Source organism: Platichthys flesus, chromosome 11, assembly GCF_949316205.1.
Source record: "Platichthys flesus chromosome 11, fPlaFle2.1, whole genome shotgun sequence".
Classification (NCBI taxonomy): Eukaryota; Metazoa; Chordata; class Actinopteri; order Pleuronectiformes; family Pleuronectidae; genus Platichthys; species Platichthys flesus.
The window spans coordinates 1698642-1724038 of record NC_084955.1 but is presented as its reverse complement, the minus strand read 5'-3'; the positions used below and the strand labels follow the sequence as shown (position 1 = coordinate 1724038).

At 39.4% G+C, this 25397-nt stretch overlaps 1 long non-coding RNA gene and 1 pseudogene across 1 annotated transcript; both read left to right on the top strand.

Moving 5' to 3' along the window:
• The window catches only part of LOC133964685 (lysosomal-associated transmembrane protein 4B-like), a 32264-nt pseudogene extending 8388 nt beyond the window's left edge, over positions 1 to 23876 (top strand).
• On the top strand, positions 2251 to 3406 carry LOC133964925 (uncharacterized). Its single transcript, XR_009923834.1, has 3 exons — positions 2251 to 2388; positions 2463 to 2539; positions 2877 to 3406. It is a non-coding gene; the product is annotated as an uncharacterized LOC133964925 (long non-coding RNA).
• Positions 23877 to 25397: the final 1521 nt, after the last annotated feature.

Genomic DNA, 25397 nt, shown 5'->3' with positions numbered 1-25397 from the left:
AGGCGGTGCAGGTTCTGGTCCAGGCTCTAGTCATCTCACGTCTAGATTACTGTAACTCCCTCCTGGCAGGTCTACCTGCTACTGCCATCCGACCTTTGCAGCTCATCCAGAATGCAGCAGCTCGACTGGTTTTTAACCAACCTAAATTCACTCACACTACTCCTCTCCTCCGCTCCCTTCACTGGTTACCAGTGGCTGCTTGCATCCGGTTCAAAACACTAGTACTTGCGTACCATGCTGTGAACGGATCCGGTCCAGTCTACATTCAGGACATGGTCAAACGTTACACCCCACCCCGTTGACTCCGCTCTGCTTCGGCCAATCAGCTCGTTGCTCCCTCACTGCGAGCTAAACACTCATCAAAAACACGACTGTTTTCCGTCCTGGCTCCTAAATGGTGGAATGAGCTCCCCATTGACATCTGGACATCAGAAAGTCTACACATCTTCCGCCGAAAACTAAAAACATACCTCTTCCGACTTTACCTTGAATAAAAAAAAAAAAAAAAAAACTTTTTGAAACTAACACTTTAGTAGCACTTAAATGGCACTTACTTATAGCACTTTGTAGTTTTGCTTTATTTGAAGAAATTGTATTTTCTTGATTCTTGTCGTCCTTGGTATGTACCCTCGGGTTTGAATGCACTTATTGTAAGTCGCTTTGGATAAAAGCGTCAGCTAAATGAAATGTAATGTAATGTAATGTAATGTAATGATTGCAAAGTATTATGTAGACCTGATTATTATGTAAGTCTTTTTTTTAAACAGTCACACATTAATTGTCATAATTATAAATCAATTTATGATGTTTGATTGACTATCTGTCTGTATCTCAACAATCTCTTAAGGTCATTGAGTGTCTTTTTTAATGAGCTCCATTTGGAGAGAATGATTTAAATTCTAAATCATTACACGGCTGGTGTGATCCTCTTTGGGAACAGAGAACAGATCAGGAGGAACACTTTGTCTAAGGTGACTTGTTTTTGTTTTGGGGGTACATCCAGAAGTTTAATAACTGTCACATGTTAGCGGATGTTTGTTTGACTTTGTGTACAGTATGATAAAGCAGATACAATGCAACAGATCTGTTGTAACTATAGGATATTTACAAACACTTCAATTTAAAAGGTTTTTATCAGGTTGTTCATTTTTGGATGTGTTACAGATCAACTTTGACAACAATAAAGCAATTGTGTCTTTTGTGAACATACACAATTCCCACTGGAAGCTTCTGGTTAGTAATGATTATATTTATATTTATCTTGATTGTCTTTCATTTTCTTCTGGATGTCGTGAATAATCTTTGAATGATATTTAATGTGTTTCCAGTACATCAATGCAGCAGAAAAAAACGTGTATTTGGTTGACCCAGCACGCAGCTTATTCATTGCGGATATTTGAGGTTTCTTGAAAAGTTTAGAAAAAGTCTTTCACGGTATGAGTATAACAATGGTCTGTATCATGTCACCTTCAATTTATCATGTCCCGGTTACTGAGTAAGAGGCAGGAGGCTGAAGAAGCATGTTAGGAGTTTAATTGTCATTGCAAAAGCAAACAAAAAACACTACAGCCGACAAGGCTTTCTAACTAAGTTACGAGGCAACCTTCAATCTATTATGTAGAAATAAAGAAATGAAAAGAGAAAATAGGTAAGTGATGCATTTGTCTGGTACTCCCATGAAATAATATACAAGATTTAGTAAACAAAACAGTAATGGGGCTTATACATATGTTAGGAAACAGGTGAAGTCAATTATTAGACAAGGAAGTTATTGGTTCAAAGATTATAAATACCTCCCAAGCTGCTAACAGCTGCAAGATTAGTACCTTGGAGAGCGCTGCAGTGCGCTCATCACAGATTTAAGCTCATGAATATATGATTGGACCCAAAACACTAACATCATGGCTTGCGAGGGATCTTTAGGAACCATCAATTGGATAGCAGTTGCATTGACAAAAAAACTTTGAGTTGCAACTTTAAGGAGATACACTTTGGTGTTATGTTGTAACGAGGCTGACCAGGAGGAGGGAGGGAGGGAGGGAGGGAGAGAGGGAGAGAGAGAGAGAGAGAGAGAGAGAGCAGGATGGAGATAGCTGTGGGGTACTTGTAATCATGGTAAGATGAATATTTATTGAAATGTTAAGATTTTCCAAAAGAACTGCATAAATTTTGCATTTAGGATTTAATCTGTTTTACAGTATTTCCAACCGCCACATTTGGCAGACTTTGAACATTATCCAAAGTACATAACTTATTGTGTCATTGTTTAGATGGCAAACGCAGTCATGGAGGCCTTTCCGAAAATACCAAACATTGCATTTGGTACAACAAAGACAGAGATGGTACATCAGCGTAAACATTACGCTCTGCAAATACTGAAAGCCTCAGGTGGGTGAGGAGTGTTTTTAGTCATATTGTGATAGTTTAGTACTCAATGTCTAAAATGTGTATTTGTATTTAAGTGTTTGACATAGATAACAACTGTGCCATGTGCTCAGCGACAAAACCACCAGGTCCAGGGCCTTCCTTCACTGACTGGGTATGTTTTGTTTTTTTTTACTCTTGTCATTGTTTGTTTGTGCATTTTGTACATTTTAGAGATGACAGGAAACGAGGGTAAAGATAGATGGGGAATTATATGATACAAAGGTCTCTGGCCGAAGTCATTCTCATAGACTTCATAAAAAGGTGGCTAAGTCAGCCTTGTATTTTCCATTTATAATTTTCTGTTAACAACAGCAATGTAGCATTTGGTTAAAACATGGTAAAGCTCGTACACATGAATAAAGGCTGCTAGTTTGGTGAAACATTTGAAATGATTACTAAGCAATGAACCTCTGTCTGTATTAAAGGTGGGAAATTTGAATTTTTTACAGATTCAGTGTGACAGATGTAGCTGGTGGTTTCATGCCCAGTGCCTCCAGATGGACACAGCCCAGATTCAAAATGTGCAAACCGCTGACTGGAATTGCTGTCTGTGTCAAAAATAATTCCACAATCAGTATGTGCTATGTCTTTTTTTTTTATATGTTCACTGTTTTCTTCGTCTGTGTATGAAAGAGTCGCCTAAAACACATATTTTGCCTTTCATAGTATTACCAGCTGCAAAAGCAACACTGGTATTGTTTTCACTTTGTGAGTCTGTGTGCAAGTCCCCAGGTGTTTATATTGCTATCTCTGTGTACAGATTTTCTCATCCCGATAGCAACCGTGAACGATGCAGTCACAAAACTTTACAGGTGTTTATTTTTTATCAAACTGAAGGCCGCGTTTGAAGATGGGTGTGGCCCAACAATGGCACCTGAATTACGAAATTAAAAGGAAGGGGTTGATCAGGACTTTACGCCCCTTAAACAATTTAGCATCATGGCCGTTTAGGTTTTTATAATTTTATTTTTCTTTTTAATAACACAGTTGAGTGATGTTTTGTGTTTTTACATAAAGGTTTTAGGTTCCGGCGTTCTGTATGTATTTTGTTATATATTACCTGTACTTACAAGTTTTGCAATAGTGAAATGGTGATAAATAATCAAGCTTGAAGGGAGCAAAGGAGCCACAGTTGGTGCCAATTCAAAAAATATTATAAAAATACAACACTTCTAATTGAACAGAGCATAATTCATAGGAAAACAAATGTTATTTGTAGTGTAAAAGGGTACCCCAATCTAACCTACGCATTATCCCTATAAAAGGATAAGATAATAAACAAAATGCTCAACATAATTAACAAATACAAAGAGAGTCTTTCACGCTGCGATCAAGAAGTTGAAATCAAGACATCGCTAAGGCAAGATTGATTTTTACATATGGGTGCGGCTGAAAGAGAGGATAGGACAGTTAGAGATTCCAAGAAAAGGGACTAGTCATAGGAGTGGGAATAGAAGCATATCAGTCTCACTGTGGAATTATTGGGCAAAGTATTTTTATAGTACTTTGAGATATCCAGAAATGATGTATTCCACAGTAGAAATGTTGCACTTTACTTTGAAAAATCTCTTAATCTATACAGTAAAAATGTCTGATATTGAGTGTGTGGGTAGCCTGAGAGGTCCTGAACACAGCCATATCAGTCTCACTCTGGAATTATTGGGAAAAGTATTTTTATAGTACTTTGAAATATCCAGAAATGATCTATTACACAGTAGAAATGTTGGACTTTACTTTGAAAAATCTCTTAATCTATACAGTAAAAATGTCTAATATTAATTGTGTGGGTAGTCAGAGAGGTCCTGAACACAGCCATATCAGTCTCACTCTGGAATTATTGGGCAAAGTATTTTTATAGTACTTTGAGATATCCAGAAATGATGTATTTCACAGTAGAAATGTTGCACTTTACTTAGAAAAATCTCTTAATCTATACAGTAAAAATGTCTGATATTGAGTGTGTGAGTAGCCTGAGAGGTCCTGAACACAGCCATATCAGTCTCACTCTGGAATTTTTGAACAAACTGTTTTTATTGTACTTTGAAATATCCCCGTTCCCGTTCTGGGCGGTTCGGATGCGTTTACCATAAATATCAGTATATAGGTGCAGTAGAATTTCTGTGTCGGCTGATTTGACCGAAGACACGCGAGTGTCGGCTGGCTTGACCGCAGTGAAAAACACCTAAGTGCATATGATGGATTTAACTGTCCCAGCCTGAGCAAGTCTCATTTGTACAAGAGGAGTTCATTCTTTTCCTTTATCCTAGCAGCAGTTTGTTGTACTTAAAGTCACTGAGGTAGACCTGAGTGTAACTGAGGCTTCTGTGAGTAAACATGGAGATAAATGATTACTTACCTTCAGATGGAAAACAACTCATAATGCTGTTTCACACAATGAGAACATAGACATCTAAGTATCCTCTTTGCTGCACTGTTAAATCTTAAGGTGGAGTATATCAATGGGTTGGTCTTTTAAATGGGTGTACATGAGAGTCTTAACTCATCAAACCAGTGGAAGAATCCTATCTCTGCTTCCTACATTCAGTCTGGTAAACAGCTTGTCTGCACTCTGTAAGAGACAATGGAGTCAAAGCAAAATACACATCACATCGTAATTTACAATAATGTATTTAGGAAATAAAGCAATTGTAGCTCTTCTGTTTAAAATGATCTCAGTTTTACTGGACTTTTGATACTTGTTGCCTTTTCTACTAATTTAAATAAATAGTGATTGATTTTTACAAAGGTGAGATTCTGTCTGCTAAATTAGATACGATCTATAGAATGCGGTACATTGCCTCTCTGTACACTTCTAAATGCTTTATGCACAAATGTGATTCATACTGTGACTCAGAACTGCAAAATCCACCATCAGTTAGTTAAAATGTAGTTAATTTATAAATGGTGTTTTACTGGGTCAGAGAATTGTTCTTCCATCAGATTCACAGTCTTTACTCAGTACTGACACATGGTTTTAGAGTTTGCCTGCTGCTATCATTATGTAACTGAACTGTTAGTTGTGTTATGTGGAGTTGATATGAGGTCACGCTGACATGAAGCGCATCACATCAGTTAATTTCTTGTTCGTTTGATAGATGCAACATATTATTTATCTTCAACACACAATATGTTTCCCCCAGATCACCAGGACATAATGTAAAAAACATTGTCAGAGATTTGATTTGGAATTGAATGTCCCTCAACCAAAGTTACTAAACACAGACTGAAATAAACCCAGGTGATATCAAATATTTATAATTTATACTTGTTCTTTCTGCTTCAGACATGTGCATCGCCTCAGTGATCTCTCTACTGATGATTCTTATATGTGGGATGGCCACATATGGTGCATACAAGGTAAACTACTTAAACAACGCGTACACTTATTCGCTGAATGTGTTAGTTTGACGGCATGACTGTAAATGAAAGACCCTTCACGTGTTTACTTCTGTAACATAAATGGTTTTCAAACTATTTAAATGAATTATTAATGTAGCTATTCTATTGCTGTACACACCTACACTAAATCTGTTTTAGACTCTTTGTAAACATAAGCAATCTCCTTGTGACCCAGTTTGAGGAATGATTTATGTCCACAGTGTCGGTTTGAAATCTCAGCTCGAATCTCTGCCCCCAGATAAGTATATCAGCCAATCCTAAATTAATATCTCTGTTTCAGCTGCGAGCCGCTTGGATCGTCCCATTTTTCTGCTACCAAATATTTGATTTTGCTCTCAACACCCTGGTTGCTGTCAGCATTGTGGTTTATCCAAACACAATACAAGACTACCTGCAGCAGCTGGTGAGAAACATCAGGTGTTTTCCTCTTACAGAGTGAAGTCTGTGACATCAGCCGGAAGAATATTAACACTTATTGCTTTACAAAGGTTTCTGCAAACATCTCATTTTTAATTTCACACGTCAGTATCAACTGCCTGTGCTGTCAAATGAGTGGTTATCTTCACATGAACTTTGATGCTCATTGAGTGTCGTTTTTCTGATTTGTGTGCAGCTTGATAACTTCCCCTACAAAGAGGACATCGCTGCTCTCAGTAATGTCTGCCTGGTCCTCATTGTGCTGTTCTTCATCAGCTGCATTCTCAGTTTCAAGGTAAAGTGTTCTAACCTAAGCTTTGTCCTTATGTTTAGCAGGCTCTATCGGAGGGTTTTGGCAAGAGCCATGTATCACACAGCAGATTCTGTTGAATTTGAAAGAAAGAATAGCACTAATCCCATGTTATGGCTCTGTTTCTAGCCATTGCAGTGAGACAGTAGGGCAGAATACATAAAAACCATGACCCTGAAACTGAACTAGCTAAATGGTATTCAGCCATAATTACTTTTTTCATTTAGCCCTATGCATTTCCCACTATGACATATCTAAATGTCCGCTCTAAAGCTCTGTTCCTGACCATAGACATAGACCGTAGATGAAGCTGGACAACATGTGTCCACTTCTTCCCACAATCCAGAAATGATGCCAAGATACCCCTGATATGAAATCCACCATCTTGTGCATTTGGAGCTTAAGTCAGTAGTGATCAGGTGATGGAGCCACAGTAGTGATACACATGCTCAACTGTTTAGGAGCCTCAGCTGTCAATCATCTTTTAGCCTGTTTTATACCATTAAATATCTAATTAAAAACCAGATGGAAAAGTGAGTATTCGAACCAACATCAGTGAGATGTATTAAATAAATACAATGAACAGAAACTATCTTTGAGAAAAATGTACCTGGCGGGTACATTGGCTTTTTACTGTGGTCCATCTCCCATCCATTAACCTGGATGAGGCTCAATTTCTGACCTTTATTGCATCCAGCCACCAGGTGATAATAGAGAACACTCTAGCTTCCCTTGTAAGACGTCATGTAGTCTATTTTCTCTGGTCCTGACTAAAATATCTGTAGGATGGACTACTGTGACATTTGGTACATACATTCATGCACAGAGGATGAATCCTAATGACTATGATGATCCCCTGACTTATTATCTAGCGCCATCATTCGTTGATCTACGTGATCACACACCTGCATATACATCAGTTTTACTGTGTGTGTAGCTTAGCATGCTAAACCACGATTGTGAATGTGTTGAACATTATACCTGTTAAATATCAGCTTGTTAGTGTTGTCAATGTGAGCATTTCTATGCTTAACGAGCCTGAATGCTGCTTGCTTGGCTGTGGGTTTATGGGATGGATGAGTTGGGTTAGTTTCACTAATTTGAAAGGGGTTTGACAAAGACAGATGATCTTTGTCAGATACTGTAAGTTGTTGTGTGTTGTTTTGGTGGTGATTGAACAGCAGTGGACAATAACATGTTTTTATCCTCATTGATGAATGGGTTCAAATTTGCAAAGACCATGAAGTAAACTCAGATTCTGTATCTAGTTCAGTTGTGGGGTCTGCCCTGATTTCAGACTGATGAATGAATAATTTTGCTCAATCAATATCATAATAACTGTAAGTATTGTTTTTGGTGGACTGGGAGGTAAATTTATCTCACAATCTATTGTTGCTAATGCATATCTAAAAATTCCTGAGGAGACTGAGCTTTTTAATTGGGTTACTACTGAAGTTAGAAATTTCAGTGTGGCTTTGGTTTGTATTAGTGGATGGATGGAGCAGATGGTGTTGTGCTTGGCTGGACAGATCCAGCCGCAAGCTGTCTGCTGAGGGCCAGATTGTTACTGGATGAAAGGGGAACTATTTAAAGTGATTATCTCAGTCTCAGGTAGATGCTGAAACAACAAGCGAGAATAAAGTATAATTTTTGAGCGACCTGCAGGAAAAAGCGCCGGGACGTAATAGGATGTGACGCATATTTTAGTTGACGAATTATTAAAACTAAACGTGAGAGCAGGTCAGACTGGAGGCGGACACAGAAACTGAAGCTTGGTACAAACCAACTGCAGCTTCTGCTCTGATCAAGTGGCTGCAGCGCTGATCTCTGATCAGCTGTGACCAGAGAAACTCAGTGTTTTCACTGTTTCCACTGTTAAGAAGCAGCCGGTTTGCGAAAAATATGCGCAACATGCACAGCACTGTACAGGAAGCCACTGCAGAGGGGCTGAAGAGCCGCATGCGGCTACGGAGCCGCATGTTGCCGACCCTGCACTAACCAACACCCCAAAAAAAATCATCTGGCCCGTGAAGCGGTTTTCTTTTATCTATCATATCACTGTGTTGGGAATTAGCATGTGCAGGCGCCCCTGCTTGATGCTGTGTGAGAAGGGGGTAGGGGAGGGCGCGCGGGGGACAGTTCACCTCTGGGTCTCCCAAATAGTGATTCTCAAACGGTGTCGCGCGACCTTGAGGAGGAACTAATGTTTTGAGTCAAATCTTTTGATGTCCGCAACTGCCCGACTTGCCCAATGGGACGCGCCGCCCCTGCTTCAATTGTACAATATAGAACTAGTTATACTCCAACCAGAAGTTTGTCGGTTTGAATGCCAAGGGTCCTTGGGCAAGATACTGAACCCTGAATGGCCCCTCATAAAAGTGCTGCCCATGGATGCACTGTATGAATGTGTGTGTGAATGGGTGAATGACAAAACTGTACTGTAAAGAACTTTGAGGCATCATCAAGACTAGAACAGTGCTATATAAATACAGACCATTTAACATTAAATAGGTTATATTGAATTTTCATGTTATGCACTTCAAACTTCTCATCTGTTTTTTTCCTCTCTGCCCGGTATCAGGCTTACCTCATAGCATGTGTGTGGAACTGCTACAGATATGTCAACGGCCGGGGTTCTTCTGAAATCCTGCTCTACGTTACAACCAATGACACCACGGTAAGTCACCTCCGATGATCTTCACTGTACATTCGGCCCAATCCCATTTCACCCCTTGGCCCAACCCCTTGGTATTGCATGTTCACTTGTAGGGGTAGGCTGTCCCAATACCTGTTGGGTAAGGCCAAGTGTGAGGGCTCTATACCTCTCCAAACGGAGATCTATTACACCCTCACTTCAAACCTAGGGATGAAAAATTACTAAAATGTTGATACCTTAGTTTAATATCATTTCAATGTATTGTAGTCATTTTCTTTACTTAACTGCTCCTCAAATAACAAAGCATCCTGGCAAGATTTGTACAGGCCACATTTAGCAGGCTGTGACCTTTTGATTCATAGATGAAATAATGCTGAGCATCCAAGCTTTTAAATTTCAAATATTATCGGTTGCTTCTTATGCTAATATGAATTGAAATAGACTAGATGTGATGACAATTTATGATGAAATTAGCAGATTTGGGTTTGTTGTGAATTCGCTACATCAGGCACTAAGGGCTAAAAATGGATAATATTTTATCTAGGAGCAATATCATATTAAATCGAGGTCCTGTGCATATACTTCAAATGTTTTGTAAAGTATATAAGTATCCTTATATGATTGTAAATCTGACGTTTGGTTCATTGAATATATAAAATATATATAATAATGTATAATACCCAGGGACTACAGAGGAAAATTTGATTATAGCTAACTTTGGTACTGCTAAGGAAATAAAAATAAATATAACTTTGCAGAAATACAAACTATGTACAGCTGTTTGTGCAGAGTAAGTGTGCAACATTGAATTATGTGAAAAACAGAATAAAAATATAATGCTGGGAAATAAATGCAATTTGTGCGCTTTATTGTTAGGCAGAACTAAATGGATGCATCAATTTTCTACGGAAAGCGAGCTGGTGGACTTCAAACCAGGGTTCCACCTGTCGAAGGTGATGACAGCCGACTCAGTGACAGTGATAATAGCGATGAAGACTGTAGACCTACACCAGGTGATAAAAGCAGCAGTGATGAAGACTCTGACAGCAATCATGATGCACCTGCCAGCACCAGCACCACTGGTGCAAGAAGGCAATCAGCTGCTACTGCAAGGAGAAGAGGGCAAAAGGTAGTGTGGAAGATGGTGCAACAACAGGACTCTGCAAAAGACATTCCAATTAGGCAAGGTGCTCTTCCCGTCGCTGATGAAACAGAGAGCCCATTCAGTACTTCTGAGACTTTTTTGACGCTGATCTTTTGGATACTATAGTACAACAAAATAATCTGTATTGCATGCAAAAAATCCAAATAACGCACTCACATTGGATCAAACTGAATTGCAGCATTTTATTTGCACTTTAGTGTACATGAGTGTTGTACACTTACCAATGTCAAGAACGTACTGGTGCAGTGAATGTCGAGTAGCGCAGGTGGCTGATTCGATGTCCCGAGACAGATGGGAAGAAATGAAAAGATTCATTCATTTCAATGACAAGAGCAGCATGGCAGCCAACAACGAGGATAAGCTCTTCCAATTGAGGCAATTATTGATTTACTTCTCCAAAAATGTCAGGGTCTCCCTCAAGATCAAATTTTGTCTATTGCTGAACAAATGGTCCCTTTCAAAGGTAGATCTAGTCTAACGCAGTATATCCCCAAGAAGCCACACAAATGGGGATATCAAATCTTTGTGCTTTGTGACAAAAATGTCCTGGTGCATTCATTCGACATATATACAGGGAAAATGTATCCTGTACCTGGAGAACCTGAGATTGGTACAAGTGGAAACATTGTCCTAAAGCTTGCACAAGACATTCATGGTATTCACCTATTGTATTTTGACAACTCCTCTGTCCTCATCCTTCTAGACCTCTCTGCTGCATTCGACACAGTGAACCACCAGATCCTTATTTCCTCCCTTCAGGACCTCGGTGTCTCAGGCTCTGCTCTCTCCCTGCTCTCTTCCTACCTCAATGAACGCACTTATAGGGTAACTTGGAGAGGGTCTGTGTCTGAACCTTGTTCCCTCACTACTGGGGTCCCTCAAGGTTCTGTCCTAGGTCCTCTCCTCTTCTCTTTGTACACCAACTCCCTCGGCTCTGTCATTCACTCACATGGCTTTTCCTACCATAGCTATGCTGATGACACCCAACTAATCCTGTCTTTTCCCCGATCAGAAACACAGGTAGCAGCACGAATCACTGCCTGTCTGACCGTCATCTCTCAGTGGATGTCTCAACACCACCTGAAGATTAACCTTGACAAAACTGAGCTTCTTTTCCTTCCAGGGAAAGACTCTCCCATCCACGACCTGACTATTAACTTTGACAACTCTGTGTTAACCCCCACTCCGACGGCTAGGAACCTGGGCGTAACACTCGACAGCCAACTCTCCCTTACTGCCAACATTTCTGCAACAACACGGTCCTGTAGATTCATGCTGTACAACATCAGGAGAATACGCCCCCTTCTCACTCAGAAGGCGGTGCAGGTTCTGGTCCAGGCTTTGATCATCTCACGTCTAGATTACTGTAACTCGCTCCTGGCATGTCTACCTGCTACTGCCATCCGACCTTTGCAGCTCATCCAGAATGCAGCAGCTCGACTGGTTTTTAACCAACCTAAATTCACTCACACTACTCCTCTCCTCCGCTCCCTTCACTGGTTACCAGTGGCTGCTCGCATCCGGTTCAAAACACTAGTACTTGCGTACCATGCTGTGAACGGATCCGGTCCAGTCTACATCCAGGACATGGTCAAACGTTACACCCCACCCCGTTCACTCCGCTCTGCTTCGGCCAATCAGCTCGTTGCTCCCTCACTGCGAGCTAAACAATCATCAAAAACACGACTGTTTTCCGTCCTGGCTCCTAAATGGTGGAATGAGCTCCCCAATGACATCCGGACATCAGAAAGTCTACACATCTTCCGCCGAAAACTAAAAACATACCTCTTCCGACTTTACCTTGAATGAAAAAAAAAAAAAAAAACAAAAAAAAAAAACACTAACAACTTTTTGAAACTAACACTTTACTAGCACTTAAATGGCACTTACTTATAGCATTTTGTAGTTTTGCTTTATTTGAAGAAATTGTATTTTCTTGATTCTTGTCGTCCTTGGTATGTACCCTCGGGTTTGAATGCACTTATTGTAAGTCGCTTTGGATAAAAGCGTCAGCTAAATGAAATGTAATGTAATGTAATGTAATACAACTGGTTTTCGTCCTTTGATTCGTTTGCTGCTCTTGCGAACAACGGGATACCAGACCCTGGGACTGTGCAGCAATGTCGCCTGCAAGGTTGCAGTTTCAGCACAGACACCGATATGAAGAAGAAGGGAAGAGGGACATTTGGAGAGAAAAAAAGTGTTGCGACAGTGTAGAAATAAGAGCAGTCAAATGGTTTGACTATAGAGGGGTGATCGTTGCCGGCTCTTTTGTCAGTGCCCATCCTGTTTCTAACATCGCAAGATGGGACAGAAAGTTGAAACAGGAGGTTTTCTGTGGAATGCCCACGCATCATCTACCTGTACAACAAGTTCATGGGCTGCATTGATGCTCTTGATGCACTAATAGCATATTATCGCATCCAGATAAGGTAAAAAAAGTACTATATTCTTTTTTCATTTTGTCGATATGGTCATCGTAAACAGCTGGCTGTTATATCGAAGTGATGGTGATTCACTGGATGTTCCAAAAAAGATGCAGAAGAATTTGTTTGCTTTTAGAGCATCAGTAGCACAGGCACTCTGCATGCAAGTCAATGATATGTCAAGGAAGAAGAGTCATCTGTTGTTGAAAGGGATGTTGAAAGGGAATTCGAAAAGAAGACACATCGAGGACCAGCTAAGGCTATTCCAACACTGGAAGTCTGTTTAGATGCTATGGGTCAATGGCCAAACTGCAAGGGCCAGTCTGTGTTCAGATGTTTGAAATGCAATCTTCAACTTTGCTTCAACAAGAACAACAACTGCTTTCGAGAATTCTACAAGTGACACTGTTTTCTTCTCGCAAACAAGGGCAACACTGCAAACGCCCAAATTGTAGGGGGTTGTATTAAAATGTTCAAAGTCCAATGTTCACCTGTGCCTCAACAAGACCAACAACCGCTTTCAAGAATTCCACAAGTTAGACTGTTTTCTTCTTGCGAACAAGGGGATTTATTTTGAGGTATTAAGCTGTATTTGAAATACTGTGATGATGGAACACTAATGATTGTACAGAAACATATGTTGTTATTCAATTTCAAGCAAAAGCAGCATCAATAAAATAATCTACATAACAAAGACTGGAAAATTTGTTAAATTAAGGTTATGCCCCATTATGCCTAATGTCGCTAATTTGCCTTATACCTAAATTTATATCTACTGTATATGCTATATCGAAATTAACAATCTCCTGTAATTTAGCATCTGTATGACATCCAAAAACAATTTTTTTTCCTTTAATATAATTGGAAATTAATTCAGACAATGAAGGGTATTCTTGCTAATTTTATTCAAACCGGGGAGAAAATGGCAGATTTGTCTGGGATTATTTTCATAGGCAGATTGTTAGACATTTGGTGCACTATTGAGCATTAACATTGATTCAAAATAAAGTACATTTCTAATAATGAACTAGAGCCCCATCAATACTCTTGTCATTTTATCAACCTATATCAACGGTTCATATATATCAGCATTGGGCAGTAGGATTTTTTAAGGAATATTATACAGAAAAAAGGTATTCATTCCAACCAACAAGAGCCCTTTGGGCAGCTGAACAGAAAAAATCAAACATAGAGTAAATTAATTGTCTGAGTGCTCTCACCTCAGCACTAAAAACATGCGCATTCCTCTTGTGCTGTATACAGTTGGACAAATACGTCTCTCTATATATTATACAATTTATGATGATAAAAAATTATGTATGAGTCAGCAGATATTAATGAAATATTGAAATGAAGAGGATTGAATGAGAAAATAATAATGATAATAATAACAACACTACTACTAATAAATATTATTAATTAAATAATGAAGGTGATTATAATAACTGTTTAATTAACTAATTAATGTAATCCATAACCTTTAAGTTTCTTCTTTAAAAACACAGTTTATAAATTTATTTGATAGACAGAGTAGAGATTGGATAGGCAAGGGCAATGCAAAGATCTATTTTTTCTCTTATGATAGGAAAGTTTTTCTATAAAAATATTGATATTCACACAATCAGTGACTTTTTACTAGCTGTCTTTCCTTCTTTTAGCAGCTGTAACTGTGTTTTTCTGTCTGAATAATGTGTTTGTACTTCTCGTATTTTTCTATGTATTAGTTTACTTCTTGTTGTCGAATAGGGGAGAGCGGGGTAATGTGAGATTTGTTTTACATTTGCGCCCCTCTAGGCGAGCTAATATGATATATCAGTCAAATTTACACATTTCCCATTAATTCAGGATGTTTTCTAGCAATGGACTGATCAGATTGTCTTCAGGACAAAGGGGAGTGAAAATATGATTGTTTTTAGAAAAGTGGTCTTGTGTCTCACTTTACCCCAGCTTAGGGGTAAAGTGAGACAGACCAGAGAAATCAACGGGGTAAGGTGATCCACTTACTTTTTCCACTATAAAACTACCATAACAACACATGTTGTAATAGTTAAAATCCTGACAGCTAGATTGACAACCACTAATATCGGACTAGTAACAGAATCATGGGGATTGGTCAATTTAGCACATGATTATTATGATTCATGTGATCTCTTGCACACCCTACCTTACCTGCACATTGTTTCTCTATCTCAGTGATTCTCAAATGGGGGTACGCGTACCCCTGGGGGTACTTGAAGGTACTCCAGGGGGTACTTGGGATTTTTTTTTTTTATATTTAAAATTAGCATCCATTCAAAAATCCTTGAAAAATTGTTACTTAACAAATATTCAATATAATATAAGTGTAAGTTTATGAACTAAATTTTATATTCAGTAGGCTTTTCAATTTAATTATCCTAAAAAAACAGAATCTCCCCCATACCGATGGTTTGACCCAACCTGGCACACGCCACCTGTCATCGCCTGTCATCACCTGCCTTGAAAACTTCAACAATGGAGTCGAGTTGAAGTGCAGCAGCAATGAAACACGGAGGGACAAGCGCCAAAGAAGGCGAAACCAGAGCAGAGAGCCTTCCCTAAACAACACCGTGAGAGCTAGTGCCTCTTCGAAGGGGCGCTAAAACGTAAAAGTTTTCCGTTGTGAAGTTAATGATTCATAACAAGAAGTCTGCGTCTCTACCGGTACCCTTTCAAAATAAAAGCATGTAATACAAAAGCGGAAATGAAATTGTATGACCTTAAAGCGAACAAATATTTCACAATAAAATAACAGAAAGACACTTCACCAATATTGACATTAACATAGATTGGGTTATTTACACTTTTAGTTTTTTTTCTGTGGGGAGAGATTAGCCAACAGTGGCATTAAGCCACCACATCTTCAGCGGTATCTCCAGACAAAACATGAAAGTCATGTTGCTAAGCCACCTGAGTTTTTTGAGAGGAAACTTTCTGAATTCAGGTCATCTCAAGACACGATGCGAAAAGCCTCCCAGAAGCAAGCGGAAACAAGCTACCTGTCAGTATTCTTTTCGATCCTTAAAGAAGATATTTTAAGATAAATATAAAAAAAATATGTTTTGAGCTAATCTTTTATTTAAAACTAAGTTAATGATTACTTTTTTGAGAAGAAGTGTTTAGCTGTAATTAAGTTCATGAGTTCAGTTTGAGAACATATCTTTATTATGATCCCAAAAGAGGTCACTTTAAGTTGATAATTATTTTGATGTGCACAAATCTTTATTTATATGGAGATAATAATTAAAGTCTTTAGTTATTTTTATATCTTTTTATTTCCAAATAGTTCAAGAGAGACCACTACAAATGAGCAATGTTATGGAAATAGATGGAGTTTTAAATTTGAATGTGTCTAGTTACAAGGATTAATAAATCACATTACATCTTTCTTTCAACCAAAAATGCTTTGCGCTGGTCAGGGGGTACTCGGCAGAATTTTTTCTTCAAAGGGGGTACGTCACTGAAAAAAGGTTGAGAACCACTGCTCTATCTAATTGGCAGGGACAGGTATATTGTTTTTCTCTGCTTATTCAAATGCAAGTTCGCGGCACTTAACTGGAGCAAGGCCATGGAACTGGTCAGCTAGTTGTTTCAAGTGTTTGGCAGGCTCCTCCTCCATCTCATCTGTGAATATTCTCTTTGCCTCAGCTACTGCACCCCAGGCTACTGATTTTACTTTCCCTTTCTCTTTTTTCTTTATAAATCGTTTGAGGGTTGTCTTGTCAATATTTATATCCCTTCCAGCTTTTCTTAAGGACTTCTTTCTTAGCATGACCTCAGCGGCTGAACTCTCCATCTCTGCGAGGGGTGTTTTGCCCCAGGTTGTCTTCCTGTTGTATAGTTTCTTGGCATGATGGCTTTTCTACAATGTTTATTACATAAAAATAAAACAAATGTAATGTAATATTACACTAAAATATGTTTAACACTAAACTTAACTTGTGCTTCATGTCTCACTTTACCCCACAGCATTTGTCTCACTTTACCCCACAGCCACCATTTTAGAAAAAACAACATCTCTTAGCAATTCAGGCTAATCTTCAGCTAGCATCAATCACATGGTTGTATATGTTGGAAGTTCATCAACATGTATGATATAAGTTTTTCTACCTGATTCAATTTGTTTTGACACAGCAGTTGATTAAGTTCATAGCAAGAAAATTTACTTTTACATGCAAAAAACTAATTTTTGGGAAAAAACATACTTACAACAGCACCAGCACCAACTTCTCCTTCATGGCAAGGGGGGAATGGGAGGGGCTTGAAAACATAATGGTCGCATGACCTAAAAATGTGTTCCGTTGCCTAGATACAGGGGGTGTCTCACATCGATGTCTCACATTACGTCGCTCTCCCCTATGCCGCTCTCCCCTATGCCGCTGTGCAGCCAGTCGGTTGTCCATGTCAGCATTTGGTTACATGTGGTATACACTTGCCCTTAATGTGCACATGCTCTTATCTACAATAGGAAAACCTGGGTTCACTAATCGAGTTGATGAACAGCGCTGTGTGACTGCTTATCCTGAATGTGTTTGTTGGGTTAAGTTAAGCCCGATAACCGAAAGATATTTGGGATTTTGACTTCTCCTCATAGTCCCGGCCCCTGGAGCTTCTTTCATGTTTAAAGGCAGCTAAACCACGCCTGTTGGGAAATGATTTCCTCGTTCAATCCAAAAGTCACGTTTTTATCATCTTTGCAGGTTTGTTGTGCTCAGGCCAGTCTAGCAACTGTAAAGTCATCACGTTGAAGAGGGGAAGGAAGTTGAACACTGAGATGTCGTAGTAGGCAGTTTTATATGGGTCACAGTAGAACGGATGAATGAAGAGACTTGGAAGATGAGATGAGACTCCATGATGGCAAAGCCATTATGATGGTGGCTAAAGTACAATAGTAATACAGTGAGGTCTGTCTCACTGTACTGGGATCTCCTATCGATGTCCTGTTTTCAGGATCTGGCCCTCGGATTGTGACTAGCCTGTGCCCACACATGTATAATAACTACTTTGCCAGAAAGGATAAGAAAAACGAGGCTGTAAAAACACTAATGACATGTTATGGCTATCTGGAAATACGGAACATTTAAGTGCTGAGCTGTGAGCTGCCTGCTACATTAAAACTGACACCTGAACTGGTGGGTTTCACAGGTATTTTGAGATTTCTGTTCTCTTCAGCCGGCAGATTAAGACTCCTCAGAGTGTAATATTCCACACCATTTGAAACAATCCACTATACTCGACAGCTTTATAGTCTGTGCGGGTTCAAGTGATGTTGAAAGAAACAGAAATGTCCACACAGGCTCACAATGTGTATAACACCTGAGCTGTAAGGAGAGAAGCAGAAGGCCACTCTCTGACTTCCTGACATCATTAGTGAAAAGGGCCAGAAAAACACTGCTATTTATTTTCCTAACATTTGCCTCACCTCCAATAAAGGCTCCTACCAGATCACATGCATGTTTGTGGCTTTTGGACAGCAGCTTGCATGGCAGTATATCACTTATACGTGGGCGTGGGCTTTATAGATAATTGGCTAACTTTTTTGAGAAAACCTGGTCTTGTTAGGAGAGACGGCGTTCATCCCACTTGGGATGGAGCAGCTCTCTTATCTAGGAATATTACTAAATCTATAACATGACAACCCATAGTTGGGACCAGGAAGCAGAGCTGCAGTGCTAAACACTTCTCTGCGCTCCCTCTGGATCAGTCACAAAACCCCAGAGAGATTGTGTCTGTTCACCGTCCGATTAAATTATTGAAATTAAACAATAACAGAGCGAGAACTCCACACAAAAATTTAATACAAATTAAAACAACCTCTGAAACAATACAGGAAACCCAGACTTTTAAATGTGGTCTTTTAAACATTAGATCACTGGGAAAAAAAGGCTCTTTTAGTTAATGAAATAGTCTCTGATTACAACATAGATTTATTTTCCCTCACTGAGACGTGGCTGCATCCTGATGATTATGTCAGTCCAAATGAATCTACTCCCCCCAGTCATATCAATTCACAGGTTCCTAGAGAAATTGGGCGAGGAGGTGGAGTTGCTGCTATTTTTAACTCCAGTCTATCAATTAATCCTTAACCTAAACTCAGCTACAAGTCATTTGAATGTCTGGTTCTTAGTCTTCCACGCCAATCCAGGAACCACCAACAGCCAATCATATTTGCCGTAGTTTACCGTGCTCCCAGGGCTTATACTGAATTTTTAAAGGAATTCCCTGAGTTTTTATCAAACTTAGTCCTAAAGACCGATAAAATTATTATTGTTGGTGACTTTAATATTCATGTTGATAATAATAAAGATTGCCTTAGCGTAGCATTTATTTCAATACTAGACTCTATTGGTTTCAGTCAGTGTGTGCACAAACCTACTCATTGTGGTAACCACACACTTGACCTTGTATTATCGTACGGTGTCGCAATTGAAAATTTAACAGTACTTCCGCGCAATCCAGTTCTATCAGACCATAATTTAATAACCTTTGATTTTTCAATAACTGAATATATGCCACTAATAAAAAATTCATTTTCTAGATGTCTACCTGATAGTGCTGTAGCTAAATTTAAGGAAATAATCCCAATTATTAAACCTGTATTAGCAGTAGATATAAACAACAAATTCTTTAAAACCCTGAGCTCCATTGAGATCGACCACCTCGTCGATAGCTCTGCAGACTCATTACAATTAACATTAGACTCAATAGCGCCTCTAAAAAAGAAAAATGTCAAACATAGTAAATTAGCTCCGTGGTATAATTCCCAGCCAAATGAGTTAAAACAATTATCAAGAAAACTAGAAAGGAAGTGGCGCTCCAGCAACAATGTTGAAAACCTCATAGAATGGAAGAATAGTGTTAAAGAATATAAAAAGGCTCTCCACAAAGCAAGAGCCGCCTACTATTCAAAACTAATAGAAGAGAATAAAAACAACCCCAGGTTTCTCTTCAGCACTGTAGACAGGCTGACAGAGAGTCACACCTCCACAGAACCCAGTATTCCTCGATCCCTAAATAGCAATATCTTTATGACCTTTTTTAATGATAAAATTCAAACTATTAGAAATAAAATCAACCATCTCCTGCCCTCAATTGGCACTAATACCCTCCCAACAGATCTCAGAAACGGCTGAGAATCCTACCCATTACTTAGACAGCTTCTCTCTGATCACCCGTGATCAGTTTACCAAATTAATCTCAGGTTCTAAACCAACAACCTGTATCTTAGATCCCATTCCTACCAAATTACTTAAAGAAATTCTGCCCCTAATTGATAGTTCGTTACTTAACATTATCAATCTGTCATTATCATCAGGTTATGTACCACAGTCTTTTAAAATAGCTGTCATCAAACCTCTACTCAAAAAACCCACCCTAGACCCAGAGGTTTTAGCCAATTACAGACCAATATCTAACCTCCCCTTCATTTCTAAAATCTTAGAAAAAGTGGTAGCCAATCAGCTGTGTGAGTTTCTCCAGGAAAATAATATATATGAAGACTTTCAATCGGGGTTTAGAGCCAATCACAGTACAGAGACAGCCTTGGCAAAAGTCACTAATGACCTTTTAATAGCCTCAGATCAGGGACTTGTGTCTGTCCAATTGACCATCAAATTTTATTACAAAGACTAAAACAGTTAATTAACATTAATGGAACCGCCCTTAACTGGTTTAAATCGTATTTTTCTGATCTCTCCCAATTTGTGCAAATTAATGATGAGTCATCTGTGCGCACCAAAGTTAATCATGGTGTTCCACAGGGCTCTGTGCTCGGCCCAATTTTATTCTCATTATATATGCTTCCACTAGGAAACATTATCAGGACACACTCTGTGAATTTCCACTGCTATGCGGATGACACCCAGTTATATTTGTCAATAAAACCTGAACAAAGTAATCAATTAACTAAACTTCGAACATGTCTCAAGGACATAAAAACCTGGATGACCCGCAATTTTCTCTTATTAAACTCAGACAAAACAGAGGTTATAATACTTGGCCCCAAACACCTTAGAGATGCATTATCTAATGATATAGCTGCGCTAGACAACATTGCCCTTGCTTCCAATGAAACAGTCAGGAACTTGGGAGTGATCTTCGATCCTGATTTATCCTTTAATAGTCACTTAAAACAAATTTCTAGGACCGCTTTTTTCCACTTGCGTAATATTTCAAAAATTAGACATGTCCTTTCACAAAAAGATGCAGAAAAACTAGTCCACGCCTTTGTTACATCGAGACTGGACTATTGTAATTCATTATTATTAGGCTCCAGTAGGAAGTCGTTAAAGACTCTACAGCTTGTCCAAAATGCCGCAGCACGTGTCCTGACGAGAGCAAAGAGTAGAGAGCACATTTCTCCAATATTAGCATCGCTACACTGGCTTCCAGTTAAATCTAGAATAGAATTTAAAATTCTCGTCCTCACCTTCAAGGCCCTTAATAATATAGCGCCTTTATACCTTAAAGAGCTGTTAATACCTTATAAACCCATTAGAGCACTCCGCTCCCAGAATTCAAGCCTACTTGTCGTCCCTAAATTCTCTAAAAGTAGAGTAGGAGCCAGAGCTTTTAGCCATCAAGCCCCTCGGCTGTGGAATAATCTACCACCTTCAGTTCGGGAGGCAGTCACCATCTTTTCGTTTAAAAGTAGGCTCAAAACCTTCCTTTTTGATAAAGCTTATAGTTAGAGCTAATTAGTGCGCCAGAACATTACTTGTTCTATTTTGTGACACATGACACACGGAGCTTCTCTTTCCAGCTTCTCCTTCCTCTTCTCCATCCCTATCCCCCTTCCCCGGAATCCCTTTGCTTTATCACCCGCAGATCCAGGGCCTCTGTGGCCGCACCATGGATTACGGTTTGTGGATCGCGCACCGGGGGTCGCGGTGTTGGATCCAGTGTGGCGGATTCTGAGTCATGTGGGCTGATCGTGGTGCTGGTGGCGGACCCTGTGTCGCGTTGGCATTGGGCACGGGCGGTGGACCAGGACCGCGGTGGTGGCTTGTGATGGGTCCTCCTGGTGGGCGGCGATGGACGGTGACTGAGGACTGGAGTGGCGTCTGGTCTGGATGGTGGATCGTGGTCTAGATGGTTGCTGAGCATGGACTGTGCTTGCAGCGGGACTGCTTGGCATGTCATGTTGGGGTTGTCCTTCGGGATGTCTACCGTCATCAATGTTGCTAGAGACTTTGATTATTGATGATGTTGTCCTGCACGTGGCATCTATTGCACTTCTGTCCGTCCTGGGAGAGGGATCCCTCACATGTGGCTCTCTCTGAGGTTTCTACATATTTTTACCCTGTTAAAAGGTTTTTTTTGTAGTTTTTCCTTACTCTTGCTGAGGGTTAAGGACAGAGGATGTCACACCCTGTTAAAGCCCTATGAGATGAATTGTAATTTGTGAATATGGGCTATACAAATAAAATTTGATTGATTGATTGATTATACAGTGGTTAGGTTGATGCTAATTCATTCCATATGAGCCAAATTCCTGAACATGTTGTAAAGAAAGGTCATTCACACAGTCAGGTAATATTTTTGGTATCAAGGAAGAAACATATTTTTAATAATAGATTTAACTCATAGAACAAAATGAGTATAATTTTTCTTGAAGATTTGTAAAGATATGGAAACACGGTTATCACAGCAAATCTGAGAAAATGGGAAAATGTACAAACTGGGTGAATCTTTGGAAAAGTAGATATAAAGAGAAATATCAACAACTGTGTCTTCTATACCAATGCAACAGGAAATATGTTTTGGGGTTAAAATATGTTTTCTGCAATGAGGAGGATGTTATTAATTTACATATTTGAAAAATATTTGACATAATATTGGATCTTACTTTAAAATACCAGCTTGAAGTGACTGCAGCATTATTTTATGATTATATTTTTGTATATTTTGGAATTCAAAGTACATTATTTTTCTGTAACCAAAGAGCTTTGATTATACCTAAACCTCCATCTTCTTGGAAATCCACCGCTGTCACAAAATAGGATGCTACATTCATTAAAGAATATGTTTTCTCTGAACACAATACAACCAGTTATCACATTTCAATCAGGAGAGACTTCAACTGTAGAATAATAAAAATTTGAATGCCATGCATTATAAAAAAAGAACGATTTGATAACAATTGGGTTTGTTTGGTGCCGAGACCACGCATGATGTCATTAAGGTTGAAAGGGGGTGTGACAGCATAGTATAGGACTCCTCCCCTAGGGGCCTAGACGCTGGTGCTGGTTGATGGGACCTACAAAGTGTTGCAAATATGCAGGGCTACTACATTCCCTTTTGTTTTGAAGCAGTTTATACCTGCAAATTCACAGAGAGTCTGGCTAAGGACCCAAAGTACATCTTTGACCATTGATAATCAGCTCTTGTCATTTGTCAGCACATTGCAGTTTATCAGGAAATCTGGCGGCGGATCAAGGGTTTTTCTAAACCAGGGGCCATAAATGGGCAAAAATGTACAGATAAAGGCCAATTATAAGTGTAACATCAATGTACAATTCCTGATTCAATAAGTTGCACATATTATGTCATTCCTTGTTTCCTATTAGTTTTAAAGCTTTGAGCAAAGCCATACATCTTTGAATATTCTCTTTTTGGAAAAAAAATTTTGTAAGTAAGGGAACTATTTCATAAAAATATTTCTGACAGGACAGGGGCACTTCAGGGGGCACTGCCCCCCCCTAGCCCCGCCCCTGAGGAACTCATACGGGTTTTATTTTTTTCTCTGAATTAAATATTTCCTTTAATCCAAAATAATTTTTTTACTCTTCAATTCCTATGTTTAGATTTCACCAAAGCCTGTGTTTCATTACAACATTACAACAAAAACAAGCTCAGAGACCGCACTTTCAGAACATTGCAATTGATCTTACTGATATTGAATTATTCTCGTCTGGTGAAAGAACCGCGCATACTGACAAAATGCTGTTTTTCCTCTTCTTCCCTCTTCATCTTCAGGTGTTGTTACCTCCGTATGATGACAGCGTCAGTGTCCCTCCCAAGCAGGCTCCTCTACCCTACCCCACTGCTACAGCATGAAAGCATTCCCCAGGATGCGGCTGAACGCACCCTGTCGCTCATAAAATCCCAGAAAATCGTATGAACCACACTGCCTCTCCATTGTACAGTGGAGCTACGCAAACATTACAGTACACCTCACACATGCACGCACAATATCATCTCACACACATTATGCAAACACCACTACCTTACTCTAACCTCTCGTCCCTTCCTGTTATTTGTTGGTAAATTCATAATCGTCCTGTAACTCTTCCCTGTATTTTTTCTGTCTCTGTGTTAGTCCAGATATAATGTGAACTAGAAAGCTTGATAGATTCCATATATTTTCCTTAGATGTATTTATGCTCTGTGTGTTTCTGTCATAGTATTTTGATATTCATATTGAATTTAAGCACTGATGCAAAAATGATGGTAGTAATGTGTCATGAGTCATCATATGTGTCCTGTTTGTCTTGCCTCTGCTTGTGATCAGGGTGGAATTGCCTTCATTCATTACTTTCTCTCTGATGGGTGCACTTAACAGAGCCATGTGTCCCCTTGACTGAAAGTTTCCCTAAGTAATGCAACTACCTGTAATCTGATGGGACCTTAGAGCAACCTAGTGTATAACAAACAAATCACCTTCTCCTACTGTTGTGTTAAACTGCTGACACAATTGTCTTCTGTTAGAAAAGGGTTGGGTTGTGCTGGTTGATGTCCTAACTCATAAAATGTAAACTGTGTGTTTCTACTGAAAGTCTAGAGTTGTTATTTATTGATTTTTACAGAGCAGATATAGCACTGATCTGGAATCAGTTAGCTCTTTGAAGTCACTATGAATGAGTTGCTCACTGGAACCTGTTGCTGTAACTCCAGATCAGGCTTTGCTGCATATACTCAGGAGCTCGGTAACTATGGACCCTGGTTGTGTTTTTTCAATTAAGCCAACGGGAGCATCTGTGTAAACATGTGAGTCTGTTCCACCAGATGCAGTGATATTGGCAAGCTGCACCTTGGACGCAAAATGTCCTGTGAGGACACACAAGTCAAGATTAAGATTAGGATGCATTTATTAGTCCCAAACACATGCACAGACAAGCAAAGGCACACTCATGCAGGTAGGGAAATTTAACCTCTGCTTTTGACCCATCTGGTGCAAGACACACAGAGCAGTGAGCGACCATGTACGGCGCTCGGGGAGCAGATGTTGGGGGAGTAAGGTGCCTTGCTCAGGGGCACTAGACAGGGTAGGGAGACTCTTGGATTTTTGGACAGATCAATCCAGGTTTGTCTTTTGTTGTCTCTCCGTGGAGTTGAACCAGAGACGAACCAGAGACCTTCTCTGCCCATAGTCCAAGTTTCTGCCACTAGACCACCGCCTCTCCCTTTTTTTTAAGTCAAACTTATGGACTGCTGCTAGATGAAAAATAAAGATGTGACATATATTTGTCTATTAAAAGCTAATCTCACCAACTACGGTTTGTGTTTTATTTTGAAGGTGACACTTGTGAATCGAAAATAACTTTGTGGTGACGCCAATGTCATAAAGCAAATTATTAA